Below are 219 nucleotides of genomic sequence, written 5' to 3' on the forward strand. Positions count from 1 at the left end.
TTCATATTTTCACATTTCTTAATGCAACCAAAGCGGTCATTTGTTATCAAAGTATAATTTAGTTTATGTATACGTAGTCGGTTTTATCAATCAAATTAAAATTGGGTTTATAAATACCAACCAATGGACATGCCATGATTTTTTGTAGACCTGTTACTAGCTAATATTCAAAAGGGTTATAATAACATGCATATCAATATATATATATATATATATGAC

Source organism: Phalaenopsis equestris, unplaced genomic scaffold, assembly GCF_001263595.1.
Source record: "Phalaenopsis equestris unplaced genomic scaffold, ASM126359v1 Scaffold000140, whole genome shotgun sequence".
Lineage (NCBI taxonomy): Eukaryota > Viridiplantae > Streptophyta > Magnoliopsida > Asparagales > Orchidaceae > Phalaenopsis > Phalaenopsis equestris.